The sequence below is a fragment of the Triticum urartu genome, chromosome 5 (assembly GCF_003073215.2).
Source record: "Triticum urartu cultivar G1812 chromosome 5, Tu2.1, whole genome shotgun sequence".
NCBI classification, from domain to species: domain Eukaryota; kingdom Viridiplantae; phylum Streptophyta; class Magnoliopsida; order Poales; family Poaceae; genus Triticum; species Triticum urartu.
The window spans coordinates 581,276,721-581,291,842 of NC_053026.1; the positions used below are offsets into that span (position 1 = coordinate 581,276,721).

At 44.6% G+C, this 15,122-nt stretch overlaps 2 pseudogenes; one reads left to right on the top strand and one right to left on the bottom strand.

Annotated features, from left to right (window-relative positions):
• Window positions 1-995: 995 nt before the first annotated feature.
• Window positions 996-2,579, top strand: LOC125507448 (annotated as a pseudogene).
• Window positions 2,580-2,997: 418 nt separating this feature from the next.
• LOC125506113 lies at window positions 2,998-4,404 on the bottom strand (annotated as a pseudogene).
• Between the last annotated feature and the right edge of the window lie 10,718 nt (window positions 4,405-15,122).

The window sequence follows — 15,122 nt, forward strand, 5'->3', positions numbered from 1 at the left end:
AAATATATGTTTAGTTGGCAGAATACATGTTTAGTTGGCCAGGATACATGTTCAGTTGGCTGGGATGCATGTTCAGTTGCACATTTATGAATTTTTCATTGCACATGTTCAACAAAGCATTGGGCAGTCAATTTTTTGTTCATTTTGCAAACAATAACTAGAAGTTGGCTTTAATCATGTTTTAGTTGGCCAGAGAACTCGTTTTTAGTTGGCTTGTTTTAACACATCCAGGTGGTAGTTTTTGGCATGTTTAACACATCCAGCATGTTTAACATCTCCTGTCCTTAACATTTGGTGTGATGTGCCAGATTCACCTCTTTTTTGAAGCAGATTCTCCATGGATCCATGGAGAAGGGGGAAATGAAGTGGAGAGAGGGCTTACCTGCTCGATCTTACTGCCTGGTATGGCTCTGACCACCCTGCCCTTTAGATCTGGAAGCAGCTCCTTCTACTTTGGGGCTCCCATGGCGGCTGTGTAGGAGGAGGAAGAAGGGCTGGGGGCGATTGCGTTTGGATCTGTTTCTAGCGTGCAGAAGAAGAAGAAGGCAGCGTCGGTGGGGCTGAGGCGTGGGGGCGAGCGATGGCGTGGATTCTGCAACCTGGGCAGATCCTCCTTCTTTCGTGAGGAAGAAGAAGATAGCCAGGGCGCAGTTTGGTGAGGAGGGTGCACGTGATCCCGCGGGGCATGGTTTGGCGAGGAGGGTGCACGTGATCCCGCGGCCAGCTGGCGGGCGGGGCAGTTGCCTTTTTTGCTTCGACGGGCGGGGACCAGGTGGACCACGTGGGCGAGCGGGGGACTGTTTCCTCTTTCGCTCGAGGGGGGACCAGGTGGTTTCCTTTTTCGGGTGGCCGCTGGCTAGCGATCCCAGGGTGGGCGGCCGCCCACTAGACGCGTCCGTGATATATACGTAGTACGTATAGTGTTTGCAAGAGCTCGATCGTTTGGCCGGCGCGGTGATGGCGATGCTGGAGGCCAAGTCACGTACCCGTCTCACATGCCCGGGAGCCTGGCGGTCACCACCGAGGCGGTGGCAAGGATGATGCGGCAGTGGAACTACCGGGAGGGCTCCGGCCTGGGCGGGCAGCGGCAAGTAGGGATGCAAGAAAAGCTCGAGGCTCATGAGCCGCTCGAGATTGACTCGTTTTTTGACTCGACTGGAGATCGACTTGAAAATAAACAAGCTGAGTTTGAACATTTTATGTAGCTCGATAGAAAAACGAGCTGATTTTGAGCCAATGTTGGCTCGCTCGATTTCAGCTCGATAGCTCGACAGAATATCATTATATTAAATGATCATGCCATATATTAAATGGAATTAAGATAATTTATTAATATATGTTGTCCATAATTTTTCTTCATTTTATTTACCAACAAACATGGAAACTTATTAACTGTAGAGAAGATTGAAGACTAATTATGACAGACTATGTGTTAAATATCCTATATTTTTGGCAAAGGTTCCCAGCATATTCACCTTATTTTTTTATTTTTCATTCATAGATTTATAATTTTTACCATCTCATTTAGCTCGAAATTAGCTCGAGATCGTTACAAGCTAAGCACGAGTCATGTTCTACAGCTCGATCACGAGCTTCACTTAATATGAGCTCGCTTGAATTTTCATATGAGTTGAGCTGAGCCAACTCCAACTCGATCGAGCTCGACTCGTTTGCAGCCCTAGCGGCAAGGGATCATCGCCCACTTAGAGCCCGTGGCACTGCCGCGCCGGAACGTCGGGATCGGCCATGACGACACACCGCACGACAACGGGCTGCAGAACACGCCGCCGGTGGTCGAAGACGAGTGGTCCCGCCGGTGGCGGAACCTTTCACGAGTGCTGTCCCTTGAACGTGAGTGCTTCGACAAGACCCTCGCCCTGCTGCATTCGCTCGAACTCCAAGGGGATGGTAGCGCGGAAACGGCGGGCGCGCTGGCGGCGGTCGTCGAGTCGGCGAAGGTGTTCGAAGGGGAGCGCACGCCGGGGACGTGGAAAGCGTCGCTGCCTCCTGCCACCATACGCTACATCGTCGAGGAGGTGATCAGGCCGAGGATGGCCGCTGACGCGCGGGAGTGGGAGCCGCTGTGGAACCCGAACTGCCAGCACTGCTACGCCCGTGGATCCCCCTCGTCGGGCACTTGCCGGACAGCCTCTACGACACGGTGGAGAGCAAGATCATCAACCACGCCGATCACCACCACATCGTCTCGTCTTTGAAAAAGTACCTTCACCCGATGCAATGGGACGCCTTTGCCCGGCGTCACATCCTGCCGAGGCTCGCACGGCAGCTGCGGGAGCTGAGGATCACGCCGCCGAAGCAGATGGACTGCTCGTTCAGCACGGTGATGGGGTGGGAGCCATGGTGACCATCCTTGAAGCTGAGTTCTTCCACCGATGGGAAGAGGCGCTGCTCCACTGGCTGCGGTCCGCCAGGCCGTCGCGTGGTGCGCCGGCTGGAGGAATGAATTCACGCCGGAGCTGCTCGCGGACGAGCGCGTGCGCGCGCGCCTCGAAGCCGGCGCTGCCATGGTCGATCGTGAAACGCAGGGACTCAACAGAATTGTAGGCTATAGGGTGTAGATCTGCATGCATGCAATGCATGGGCTGCGATTTGTCCGGTAAATTTGGAAGTGTTGTATGCTACAGTTGTTGACGCTTGATCGAAAGCTGATCACTCTGTTTTCCTTTTTCTTTCCGAAAGAATCTATTCGCTCTGTTGAATTGAACATATGTAATCTTTCAAAATTGCTCGTGCAGAGTTGTCTTGTATGCTTTTGCCCTTCGATTTCGCTTATGAGAAACAAAATTCAGAAAAAGGCAACTGGAACTCACATGCTCAATACTTTCGTTCCAAGGAGTATAATTTCAGCTCTTTTCTCCATGTCCAACTTCCATTCCAAGGAGAAGCCTCCGCGAAAGTTAAGTTTCTGAGCAGATTGGACAGACAGACAGACAGACCATTACAGGAGAGCACGGGACTCACTTAAATAAAGCCAAAATAACAACTACCAGAACTAAACAACAGCAAGCCGACCGCATTATCACTTCCTGAAAAATTCGCTGGTGATGGTACATTCTTTGACAAGATTGTAATCAGCAACGGTTGACATGTCTTTAAGATATCTGCTACCGTAGACCAATTCATGACGATACCCTGCAGGAATGGACGCCTTCTCCTTGATCTTGCTCTTGACGGTGGCAATGGTGTCGGATCTCGTGACCTCCACGGTTATGGTCTTGCCCAAGGGGATCTTGGCAAATATCCTTGATCTTCTGTAGAAGGGACTCTTTCTCCAGCTTGTCAATGAACACTTCGGTCAGTGCATTCTTCGAAGTAAGCGCGGCTCGCAGCAGCGCAACAGCCTGCAAGAACAGCGAAAATCATTGGCAAAAAAACCCCAACAAAAGGGAATTTAATCAATTCACAAGCTAGATTACCTCCTGCTTGCCGACAGTAATGTCCATCTCCATTACCATGTCCTTGTACCTCCCAGACCAGTACTTCATCATGGACATGGCAGTGGCCTGATAAATAAGTAGATCATCCCCTATGACATACCTCCGATCCTTGACAATCTCAGGGTGGAAGCAGTAGCGTGCTAGCTCTGGCATCGTGTCCTTCCGACACCGGCAGTCAAGCGGTCAGCACCGACCAGACATGATGTTGCTCAAAATGTTAAACGGCATAATGCTTGGATCCAGTAACATCACACTGGGGAGACCACCTTTGAAGCACCCAGCATTGGCGAGATCTGCAACGCCACTATAGAGATTTTGGAAGCACCTGCCAAGATGGTAAGGCCCGGCTCCTGTGTGCTTGATCACACAGCTGATAGGGTAGGTTAAGAAACCCAGGAGCAGGTCCACGAACTCGCTGTTACATTCAGCATACACGACCTCCTTTTCACAGGTGTCGTAGAAAACCTTGATCTTGGTTTCTGGTGAAGAACCTGCAGAATCTTGATCGGCAGTAGAACTTTCTGACTGATGCTCTGCTCCTTCATAGTACTGCCATGAGCAGCCTTGGTATCAGATTCATTTGATAGAAATGCGTCAGTGAGTATGGTATCTGAAGAAAGGAAGGCCTTCAACATGAATAAAACCTAAATCGTAACCAAGTCCAGATGTTAGACAAAAAAAGGGATCTACTCAGTCCGATGGCAATAGTTTGGTATAGAGTAGCTAGTAACTAAATTTATCATCTTACGGTAGACCAGCTGACGGTCACTTTGAGCTCCTCAAAGCCATGGGCGATTCCATTAGAACCGAACGCCTGAGGCAGCCACTGTATGACTCTGGTAGATGCTGGCTTGATTGTCATGTCATCACTGATCGCAAACCGTCCGGTGCCACGTACAAACGCCTCTTTTCTGAACTCTTCGTAGACATGCAAGGCTCTAGCCATAACTAAGCAACACTTCGAAAGGGGGGGGGGGGGGGGGGGGGGGGGGGGGGGGGGGGGGGGGGGTTGCAGGCCGGAGTAGGATCTCTGTTGCAGTACTTGCTAGCTGACTTACAGTCCCTGGCAAATGAGATCGATTTAGTCAAGTAAATCAAGAAGAATAACTGAAATCACAGTTGGATAATTCTTTTTGAGGAAAAATCAGACTTATAGATCATATATATACGTACTCGAACTCGTCGGTGTGGGCAGGCGTGAGAAGCTTGCCATGGCAGGCCTCGACCTCGAGCAGACCGCTGTTCCTGAGGAGGTCGACGCTGTTGCAGAGGTTGGAGAGGCACCCCGGAGATGGTGCGCAGGACTGGAGGGCGGAGAGCGGCAGCGTGAGGAAGGAGAGGAGGACGTCGACGAAGTCGGAGCCGGCTTTGGCGAACAGCACGCGGTTCCTCGACCTGTCCACGGCGAGCTTGATCTCGATGTCGTAGTACATAGTTGAGGTGGAGGGAGTCCAAGGGGCCAGGCTACGTACTACGGGGTGCTGGCGACCGCTTGCGGATTGGTATTTAAGCACGTACGCACGCATGGGGAACTGCGCAAGTGATTAAAGTGTGACGCCTTGGGAGCTTTGGCGAGCAGCCATAGTAATGGAGAGTTGTCGTGGAATCCGATGAGGCCAAGCTCAAACTGAAATTGACCCTTATACTATTCGGTCTAGCGTGCTAACCTTCTCTCTCGGCGCGGTCGCGGCGTTTGGACGTTGTCTCATCTCCGAAATTTTCTTACTACATTTTTCTTGACCGACTCGGAACAAGTCGCCTAGAAAAATATAGACTTGCATCAATTTTATTAAGTCACTTTTTTTTTCTTACAATCAAAATCAACTTGCACTAATTTGGGTAAGTCGGTCTTTTTTAGAGGAGCACTCGACACTTTGCAACTGCAAAACAATAGCCCATCAGATGCTTGAGCTTGGTCTGAGGCATCCTTTCTTTTGTTTTTGTCTATCGGTAATTTTACTTGAGGTTATATTTTTATTCATCACATGATATGTGTTTTGCTTGGAGCGTCTTGTATGATTTAAGTCTTTGTTTTTTAAATTGTCACAATCATCTTTGCTGCACACACCTTTTGAGAGGGACACACATAAATCGTGATTTATTAGAATGCTTTATGTGCTTCACTTATATCTTTTGAGCTAGGCATTTTTGCTCTAGTGCTTCAATTATATCTTTTTAGAGCACGACGGTGGTTTTATTATATAGAAATTGATGAACTCTTATGCTTCACTTATATTATTTTGAGAGTCTTTAAACAACATGGTAATTTACCTTGGTTATAAATTTAGTCCTAATATATAATGAAAACTTTCATATAAAGTGCATTGAATACTATGAGAAGTTTGATTCCTTATGATTGTTTTGAGATCTTCATAGCCCGTTGATACGCCTAGTTGATGTGAGACTATCTCTTTCTTTTTGTCTTATCCACAACCACCTTCTATTTCACCTATAGTGTTATGTCCATGGCTCACGCTCATGTATTGCGTGAAAATTAAAAAAGTTTGAGAACATCAAAAGTATGAAACAATTGCTTGGCTTGTCATCGGGGGTGTGCATGATTTGAATATTTTGTGTGATGAAGATGGAGCATAGCCAGACTATAAGATTTTGTAGGGATAAACTTTCTTTGGCCATGTTATTTTGAGAAGACATAATTGCTTGTTAGTATGCTTGAAGTATTATTGTTTTTATGTCAATATTAAACTTTTGTTTTGAATCTTACGGATCTGAACATTCATGCCACAATAAAAAAAATTACATGGATAAATATGTTAGGTAGCATTCCACTTCAAAAATTCTGTTTTTATTATTTACCTACTCGAGGACGAGTAGAAATTAAGCTTGGGGATGCTTGATACGTCTCCAACGTATCTATAATTTTTGATTGTTTTATGCTATTATATTATTTGTTTTGGATGCTTTATATGTATTTATATGCTATTTTATATTATTTTGGGGACTAACCTATTAACTCAGAGCCCAGTGTCAGTTCCTGTTTTTTCCCTTGTTTTTGACTTTCGCAGAAAAGGAATACCAAATGGAGTTCAAATTGAATAAAACCTCCGCGATGACTTTTCTTGGACCAGAAAACAACCAGGAGATTTGGAGATGAAGTCGGAGGAGCCACGAGGCGGCCACAAGGACGGAGGGCGCTCCCCCACTCTTGTGGGCCCCTCATGCACCTCCTGACCCAATTCTTTCGCCTATATATCCCCAAACCACCAGAGGCATTCACGAAAACACTTTTCCATCGCCACAACCTTCTGTACCCGTGAGATCCCATCTAAAGACCTTTTCTGGCAACCTATCGGAGGGGGATTCTATCACAGAGGGCTTCTACATAAAAAACTTGTATGCCAAATTTTTATTAATACTAATTTGATGTAAATTAGAACTTTGTAACAAATATGTGAAATTTGTAATATTAGATCTTGTCACATAAATTGAAATATTAACTTTGAGTTTGTATGTACTAGAAAGTATATGAATTGTATGTGTAATTATGCCATTTTCGTAACATTCATTTTAATTTTAATTTATAATTCATAGCTAAAACTAAAAACATCTTGTCATAACTACTATTATGGTTCTGTATTTGGGGATTTATTTAAAAGTTTCTAGTTACAATGTGTGAGATATGTATCTTTTCCTATTTTAGGATAGACAAACTTATGTGATCGTATTGGGTCTTTAAGATGAGGCACAAATGTATAGATGGGGGAATGTTGGTCCTATATGGTAAATACGGGGGTGAAACGAGAATACATTGTTTAAATTAAATTGAGCAGCCATTGGCACTTCAATGCAAATGAAGATAAACAAGAATAAAAGGTTTAATTTACTGAAAGGAATTTTATTTTGAGCTGGACATATTTAACTTGTGCAAAATCACCGTGAAAATTGCAAGAAAATTTGTTAGCCGGATAGTAGATTTTTTTTTGAAAATTGATCATAGAAATAATGAATTTATCATATGTAAGAATACTTTCCGATAATGGCCAGTGTAACTTATCGTGTGATTGTTTAGTAGAAGATTTCGTATGATGGTTGCTAAATATAGTTAATTAAACCAGTTTTATATTCCTCTTTTTCCCATGCATTAATCTTTAAAAAATTGGTGTCCTCCATGTATTATTTATCTATTTTCTTCATGTACCCACCTGCCATCCAAAGGAGAAACCTCCACAATAAACTTCGACATTCAGACACCTGACAAGTTTTTAAGCTCACTGGACAAATATACCTTAACATTAGAGGGTGATGCCTCTATTAGGTCAAATTAAACAATATATGTGTTGTCACAGATCAAATCATGAGGACATATCCCACAGGAATGGACACCTTAATTATCCAAAATTTCTAATTATCCTTGATCTTGCTCTTGATAGTGGAAATGGTGTCGGGATCTCACAGCATATTATGGTCTTACCCGACCTAATAAATACTTAGTAGATGAAGGAAATATGCCCTAGAGGCAATAATAAAGTTATTATTTATTTCCTTATTTCATGATAAATGTTTATTATTCATGCTAGAATTGTATTAACCGGAAACATAATACATGTGTGAATACATAGACAAACAGAGTGTCACTAGTATGCCTCTACTTGACTAGCTCGTTAATCAAAGATGGTTATGTTTCCTAACCATAGACAAAGAGTTGTTATTTGATTAACAGGATCACATCATTAGGAGAATGATGTGATTGACTTGACCCATTCCGTTAGCTTAGCACTCGATCGTTTAGTATGTTGCTATTGCTTTCTTCATGATTTATACATGTTCCTATGACTATGAGATTATGCAACTCCCGTTTACCGGAGGAACACTTTGTATGCTACCAAACGTCACAACGTAACTGGGTGATTATAAAGGAGCTCTACAGGTGTCTCCAAAGGTACATGTTGGGTTGGCGTATTTCGAGATTAGGATTTGTCACTCCGATTGTCGGAGAGGTATCTCTGGGCCCTCTCGGTAATGCACATCACATAAGCCTTGCAAGCATTGCAACTAATGAGTTAGTTGCGAGATGATGTATTACGGAACGAGTAAAGAGACTTGCCGGTAACAAGATTGAACTAGGTATAGAGATACCGACGATCCAATCTCGGGCAAGTAACATACCGATGACAAAGGGAACAACGTATGTTGTTATGCGGTCTGACCGATAAAGATCTTCGTAGAATATGTGGGAGCCAATATGAGCATCCAAGTTCCGCTATTGGTTATTGACCGGAGACGTGTCTCGGTCATGTCTACATTGTTCTCGAACCCGTAGGGTCCGCACGCTTAAGGTTTCGATGACAGTTATATTATGAGTTTATGAGTTTTGATGTACCGAAGGAGTTCGGAGTCCCGGATGAGATCAGGGACATGACGAGGAGTCTCAAAATGGTCGAGACGTAAAGATCGATATATTGGACGACTATATTCGGACATCGGAAAGGTTCCGAGTGGTTCGGGTATTTTCGGAGGTACCGGGGAGTTACGGGAATACGAGGAAGAAGCAATGGGCCTTAATGGGCCTTAGTGGGAAGGACCAGGAGGTGGCGCGCGCCCCTCCCAAGCCCAGTCCGAATTGGACAAGGGGTTTGGGGCGCGGCCCCTCTCTCCCTTCCTTCCCCTCTTCCTCCCTTTCCCCCCTTGTCCTAGTTGGACTAGGAAAGGAGGAAACCTACTCCAACTAGGAGTAGGAATCCTACTCCCTGGCGCGCCCCTCCTAGGGACGGCCTCCTCCCCCTTGATCCTTTATATACGGGGGCAGGGGGACACCCCATAGACACACAAGTTGATCCTCGTGATCGTTTTCTTAGCCGTGTGCGGTGCCCCCTTCCACCATACTCCTCGATAATATTGTAGCGGTGCTTAGGCGAAGCCCTGCGACGGTAGAACATCAAGATCGTCACCACGCCATCGTGCTGACGGAACTCTTCCCCGACACTTTGCTGGATCGGAGTCTGGGGATCGTCATCGAGCTGAACGTGTGCTAGAACTCGGAGGTGCCGTAGTTTCGGTGCTTGATCGGTCGAGCCGTGAAGACGTATGACTACATCAACCACGTTGTTATAACGCTCCCGCTTCCGGTCTACGAGGGTACGTAGACAACACTCTCCCCTCTCGTTGCTATGCATCACCATGATCTTGCATGTGCGTAGGAAAATTTTGAAATTACTACGTTCTCCAACAGTGGCATCCGAGCCTAGGTTTTATGTGTTGATGTTGTGCACGAGTAGAACACAAGTGAGTTGTGGGCGATATAAGTCATACTGCTTACCAGCATGTCATACTTTGGTTCGGCGGTATTGTTGGATGAAGTGGCCCGGACCGACATTACGCGTACGCTTACGCGAGACTAGTTCTACCGACGTGCTTTGCACACAGGTGGCTGGCGGGTGTCAGTTTCTCCAACTTTAGTTGAACCGAGTGTGGCTACGTGAAGGAAATATGCCCTAGAGGCAATAATAAAGTTAGTATTTATTTCCTTATATCATGATAAATGTTTATTATTCATGCTAGAATTGTATTAACCGGAAACATAATACATGTGTGAATACATAGACAAATAGAGTGTCACTAGTATGCCTCTACTTGACTAGCTCATTAATCAAAGATGGTTATGTTTCCTAACCATAGACAAAGAGTTGTTATTTGATTAATGGGATCACATCATTAGATGAATGATCTGATTGACTTGACCCATTCCGTTGGCTTAGCACTTGATCGTTTAGTTTTTTGCTATTGCTTTCTTCATGACTTATACATGTTCCTATGACTATGAGATTATGCAACTCCCGTTTACCGGAGGAACACTTTGTGTGCTACCAAACGTCACAACGTAACTGGGTGATTATAAAGGTGCTCTACAGGTGTCTCCGAAGGTACTTGTTGGGTTGGCGTATTTTGAGATTAGGATTTGTCACTCCGATTGTCGGAGAGGTATCTCTGGGCCCTCTCGGTAATGCACATCACATAAGCCTTGCAAGCATTGCAACTAATGAGTTAGTTGTGAGATGATGTATTACGGAACGAGTAAAGAGACTTGCCGGTAACGTGATTGAACTAGGTATTGAGATACGGACGATCGAATCTCGGCCAAGTAACATACCGATGACAAAGGGAACAACGTATGTTGTTATGCGGTCTGACCGATAAAGATCTTCGTAGAATATGTAGGAGCCAATATGAGCATCCAAGTTCCGCTATTGGTTATTGACTGGAGACATGTCTCGGTCATGTCTACATTGTTCTCGAACCGTAGGGTCCGCACGCTTAAGGTTTCGATGACAGTTATATTATGAGTTTATGAGTTTTGATGTACCGAAGGAGTTCGGAGTCCCGGATGAGATCGGGGACATGACGAGGAGTCTCGAAATGGTCGAGACGTAAAGATCAATATATTGGACGACTATATTCGGACATCGGAAAGGTTCCGAGTGATTCGGGTATTTTTCGGAGTACCGGGTAGTTACGGGAGAAGCAATGGGCCTTGATGGGCTTTAGTGGGAAGAGGAGAAAGGGCCAAGGGGCTGCTGCGCCCCCCCTCCCCTCTAGTCCGAATTGGACTAGGGAAAAGGGGGCCGGCCACCTTTCCTTCTCCTCCACTTCCTTCTCCCTTCCTCCCCTCTTGGTGGACTCCCACTAGGACTTGGAGTCCTAGTAGGACTCCACATCCTGGCCGCACCAATTGCCTTGGCCGGCCTCCTCCTCCTCCATCCTTTATATACTGAGGCAAGGGGCACCCCATGAACACAAGTTGATCTTCGTGATCGTTCCTTAGCCGTGTGCGGTGCCCCCCTCCACCATATTCCACCTCGGTCATATTGTAGCGGTGCTTAGGCGAAGCCCTGCGACGGTAGAACATCAAGATCGTCACCACACCGTCGTGCTGACGGAACTCCTCCCCGACGCTTTGCTGGATCGGAGCCCGGGGATCGTCATCGAGCTGAACGTGTGCCAAGAAGTCGGAGGTGCCGGAGTAACGGTGCTTGGATCGGTCGGACCGTGAAGACGTACGACCACATCAACCTAACGCTTCCGTTGTCGATCTACAAGGGTACGTAGATCACACTCTCCCCTCTCGTTGCTACGCATCACCATGATCTTGCGTGAGCGTAGGAATTTTTTTTGAAATTACTACGTTCTCCAACAGTGGCATCCGAGCCTAGGTTTTTATGGTTTGATGTTATATGCACGAGTAGAACACAAGTGAGTTGTGGGCGATATAAGTCATACTGCTTACCAGCATGTCATACTTTGGTTCGGCGGCATTGTTGGATGAAGCGGCCCGGACCGACATTACGCGTACGCTTACGCGAGACCGGTTCTCCCGACGTGCTTTGCACATAGGTGGCTTGCGGGTGACAGTTTCTACAACTTTAGTTGAACCAAGTGTGGCTACGCCCGGTCCTTGCGAAGGTTAAAACAGCACCAATTTGACAAACTATCGTTGTGGTTTTGATGCGTAGGTAAGATTGGTTCTTGCTTAAGCCCATAGCAGCCACGTAAAACTTGCAACAACAAAGTAGAGGACGTCTAACTTGTTTTTGCAAGGCATGTTGTGATGTGATATGGTCAAGACGTGATGAGATATAAGTTGTTGTATGAGATGATCATGTTTTGTTGAAGTTATCAGCAACTGGCAAAATCCTTATGGTTGTCTCTCTATTGCATAAGATGCAAGCGTCCAATAATTGCTTTACTTTATCGCTATGCGATAGCAATAGTTGGCGAGACGACCACGTGACGACACATTGATATAGATCAAGATGATGGAGATCATGGTGTCATGCCGGTGACGATATAGATCATGACAGTACTTTGGAGATGGAGATCAAAGAAGCAAGATGATGATGGCCATATCATGTCACATATTTTGATTGCATATGATGTTTATCTTTTATACATCTTATTTTTGCTTAGTTTGACGGTAGCATTTTAAGATGATCTCTCACTAATTATCAAGAAGTGTTCTCCCTCAGTATGCACCATTGCGAAAGTTCTTCGTGCTGAGACACCACGTGATGATCGGGTGTGATAGGCTCTACGTTCAAATACAACGGGTGCAAAACAGTTGCACACGCGGAATACTCAGGTTATACTTGACGAGCCAAGCATATACAAATATGGCCTCGGAACACGGAGACCGAAAGGTCGAGCGTGAATCATATAGTAGATATGATCGACATAGTGATGTTCACCAATGAAACTGCTCCATCTCACGTGATGATCGGACATGGTTTAGTTGATTTGGATCACGTGATCACTTAGAGGATTAGAGGGATGTCTATCTAAGTGGGAGTTCTTAAGTAATATGATTAATTGAACTTAAATTTATCATGAACTTAGTCCTGGTAGTATTTTGCAAATTATGTTGTAGATCAATAGCTCGCGTTATTGCTTTCATATGTTTAATTTGATATGTTCCTAGAGAAAAATTGTGTTGAAAGATGTTAGCAGCAATGATGCGGATTGGATCCGTGATCTGAGGTTTATCCTCATTGCTGCACAGAGGAATTATGTCCTTGATGCACCGCTAGGTGATAGACCTATTACAGGAGCAGATGCTGACGTTATGAACGTTTGGCTAGCTAAATATGATGACTACTTGATAGTTTAGTGCACCATGCTTAACGGCTTAGAATCGGGACTTCAAAGACGTTTTGAACGTCATGGACCATATGAGATGTTCCAGGAGTTGAAGTTAATATTTCAAGCAAATACCCGAGTTGAGAGATATGAAGTCTCCAACAAGTTCTATAGCTAAAAGATGGAGGAGAATCGCTCAACTAGTGAGCATGTGCTCAGATTGTCTGGGTACTACAATCGCTTGAATCAAGTGGGAGTTAATCTTCCAGATAAGATAGTGATTGACAGAATTCTCTAGTCACCATCACCAAGTTAGTAGAACTTCGTGATGAACTATAGTATGCAAGGGATGACGAAAACGAATCCCGAGCTTTTCATGATGATGAAATAGATGAAGGTAGAAATCAAGAAAGAGCATCAAGTGTTGATGGTTGACAAGATCGCTAGTTTCAAGAAAAGGGCAAAGGGAAGAAGGGGAACTTCAAGAAGAACGGCAAGCAAGTTGCTTCTCAAGTGAAGAAGCCCAAGTCTGGTCCTAAGCCTGAGACTAAGTGCTTCTACTGCAAAGGGACTGGTCACTGGAAGCGGAACTGCCCCAAGTATTTGGCGGATAAGAAGGATGGCAAAGTGAACAAAAGTATATTTGATATACATGTTATTGACGTGTAATTTACTAGTGTTTATAGCAACCCCTTAGTATTTGATACTGGATCAGTTGCTAAGAGTAGTAACTCGAAACAGGAGTTGCAGAATAATCAGAGACTAGTTAAGGGTGAAGTGACGATGTGTGTTGGAAGTAGTTCCAAGATTGATATGATCATCATCGCACACTCCCCTATACTTTCGGGATTAGTGTTGAACCTAAATAAGTGTTATTTGGTTTTTGCGTTGAGCATGAATATGATTTGATCATGTTTATTGCAATACGCTTATTCATTAAAGTCAGAGAATAATTGTTGTTCTGTTTACATGAATAAAACCTTCGATGGTCATACACCCAATGAAACAAGTTCATTGGATCTCGATCGTAGTGATACAAATATTCATAATATTGAAACCAAAAGATGCGAAGTTAATAATGATAGTGCAACTTATTTGTGGCACTGCCGTTTAGGTCATATTGGTGTAAAGCGCATGAAGAAACTCCATGCTGATGGGATTTTGGAATCACTTGATTATGAATCACTTGGTGCTTGCGAACCATGCCTTATGGGCAAGATGACTAAAGACTCCGTTCTCCGGAACAATGGAGCGAGCAACTGACTTATTGGAAATAATACATACTGATGTATGCGATCCGATGAGTGTTGGAGCTCGCGGCGGGTATCGTTATTTTCTGACCTTCACATATGATTTGAGCAGATATGGGTATATCTGCTTGATGAAACATAAGTCTGAAACATTTGAAAAGTTCAAAGAATTTCAGAGTGAAGTGGAAAATCATCGTGACAAGAAAATAAAAGTTTCTACGATATGATCGCAGAGGTAAAATATTTGAGTTACGAGTTTAGTCTTCAATTAAAACAATGTGAAATAATTTCACTACTCATGCCACCTGGAACACCATAGTGTAATGGTGTGTCCGAACGTCATAATCGTACTTTATTAGATATAGTGCGATCTATGATGTCTCTTACCGATCTACCACTATCGTTTTGGGGTTATGCATTAGAGACAGCTGCATTCACGTTAAAGAGGGCACCATCTAAATCCGTTGAGACGACACCGTGTGAACTATGGTTTGGCAAGAAACCTAAGCTGTTGTTTCTTAAAATTTGGAGTTGCGATGCTTATGTGAAAAAGTTTCATCTCGATAAGCTCAAACTCAAATCGGAGAAATATGTCTTCATAGGATACCCAAAGGAGACAGTTGGGTACACCTTCTATCATAGATCCGAAGGCAAGACATTCATTGCTAAGAATGGATCCTTTCTAGAGAAGGAGTTTCTCTCGAAAGAAATGAGTGGGAGGAAAGTAGAACTTGATAAGGTAATTGTACCTTCTCCCTTATTGGAAAGTAGTTCATCACAGAAATCTGTTCCTGTGACTACTACACCAATTAGTGAGGAAGCTAAT